Source organism: Physeter macrocephalus, chromosome 16 (genome assembly GCF_002837175.3).
Source record: "Physeter macrocephalus isolate SW-GA chromosome 16, ASM283717v5, whole genome shotgun sequence".
Taxonomy (NCBI): Eukaryota; Metazoa; Chordata; class Mammalia; order Artiodactyla; family Physeteridae; genus Physeter; species Physeter macrocephalus.
Window position 1 is genome coordinate 101180588 of NC_041229.1, and position 2398 is coordinate 101182985.

Here is a 2398-nt window from a genome sequence, read left to right on the forward strand (position 1 = left end):
TCAACCCTCTCCCCTGCCATGGCTTTTCCTTGAACCGTGCCCTCTTTCAGCCACACCACAAATATCCACGATCCCCCAGCCCCTTGCTTCCTCTGCAAACTCACCACCCTGGACCAACGCCACCAGCCATCCATCTTCCCTGGTCCTACACAGGGGCGGTCAAGCACTGCTGGGAAAAAAGTCCTGCCACCTTGCAGATTTGCACCAGAATCAATGCAGGGTTCCTGACCTCAGCCAATGGGCCTCATGGTGGTGCCATCTAACCACCCTGGTACTTGTCCTCAGTCAGCTCCCTTGCCTTATTCCCAAAGGTGTTCTCAGCTTTCCCCTTCTCTCCTCATTCTCCTCTCCTCTTTCCCTACCCTCCGTGCTCACAAGTGACCTTGCCTCCTTTGTGTTCATTTAAATGAGCTAACACTCAAACTCTGTTTAAGAAATCTTGTAGTCACTGCAGCAATTATTTTACCTCCCACACGTGGGAGAATAGGCCTGGGCCAGTGCCCCTCTTCTGGCTTCGCAAAAAACTCACAGGTATTTATACCTTTCACAAGACAGAGATGTGAATTTAAATATTATTGCCAGGGCAACACATTATTAAGGAAGACAAGCAATCGGAATTACAAGCTGTTTAAGAGTTAAAGGTTACTTTCACAGGACAAAGCAACAGCCTCTTAAATTTGATTGTTTGACAAGACTCCCTTGTTAGAAATAACATTTGCAAGGTTGGTCTTATGATTCAGAAAAGAATCTACGTTTATTTCTGCTGCTTCAGAAGAAGACAGAGGAACATCTTCTCCTTATCATACTGAGGTTTTTTTCTTTTGTTTTCTTTTCTTTTCTTTTTTTTTGCCACCATGTTAAGGGGCCTGGAGTTTCCGAGGCCAAGTGCTGAAATTACATTAGTTAGCACCAAGAGAAACAAAGTCAGGTCTGAAGCAGACTGTTACTGCCTGGAAATCCATCTACATTTCCCTCAGACGGTGGCCCTACCATTCCACTCCATCAGGGCTGGTCCACCTCCAGTGTTCATGAGTCATCTGGCACTAAAATGCAGATTCAGATTCCGATTCAAGAGGTCTGGGGTAGGGTAGTTGTCTGATGGTGTAGTGGTTAGGATCTCAGGCTTTCACTGCCGTGGCCTGGGTTCAATCCCTGGCCAGGGAACTGAGATCCCACAAGCTGAATGGTGTGGCCAAAAAAAAAAAAAAAAAAAAAAGAGGTAGGGGTGGGCCTGAGATTCTGCACTTCCAACAAGTAGATGACATACTTAGTCCCAAACAGACACTGTGAATAGTGTCCTGGATATTTATTCATACTTCCTCCCCCTCCTCAAATCTCCAGCACTTAGAAGGCCCCAGTCTGAACTCTCAGCTATTGACCGTGTTTCCTGTTTGGCTGAGAAAATAAAAGCAATGTGCGGTGGAATTCCACAAACTCCACCCCCACCCCACCCCTCCCCCGTCTACCCGCCAACTCTAAACTCGATACTCCACCTTCTCTGTGACCAGCTCCCAGTAAAGGCCAGCCCCACCCCATCCCCGCAATAGATCCCACCCGCTCTCCGGGCCTCAAAGGCAGCCATCCAGCAAGGCTCCTCTCTCCAGCATTTTCCCCTCTCCACTGAAGCACATGTGCTCTGATCGTGCCCATCTTAAATAAATAAATAAAAAGCCTTGTGTTGCATATTTGAAAGCTGCTAAGAAAGTACATCTTAAAAGTTCTCATCACAAGAAAAAAAAAACTCTTAACTATGTAGGATGAGAGATGTTAACTAGACTAATTGTGATGATCACTGCCCAATAAATACAAAAAATATCAAATTGGTATATTTTATGTCCATTATATCTCAATTAAAAGATAAAGTAAAAATTAAGCACATATGGTCACCTTATCTTTGATAAAGGAGGCAAGAGTATACAACGGAGAAAAGACAGCCTCTTCAATAAGTGGTGCTGGGAAAACTGGACAGCTACATGTAAAAGAATGAAATTAGAACACTCCCTAACACCATACAAAAAAATAAACTCAAAAATGGATTAAAGACCTAAATGTAAGGCCAGACACTATAAAACTCTTAGAGGAAAATATAGAACACTATGACATAAATCACAACAGATCCTTTTTGACCCACCTCCTAGAGAAATGGAAATAAAAACAAAAATAAACAAATGGGACCTAATGAAACTTCAAAGCTTTTGCACAGCAAAGGAAACCATAAACAAGACGAAAAGACAACCCTCAGACTGAGAGAAAATATTTGCAAATGAAGCAACTGACAAAGGCTTAATCTCCAGAATTTACAAGCAGCTCATGCAGCTCAATATCAAAAAAACAAACAACCCAATCCAAAAATGGACAGAAGACCTAAACAGACATTTCTCCATAGAAGATATACAGA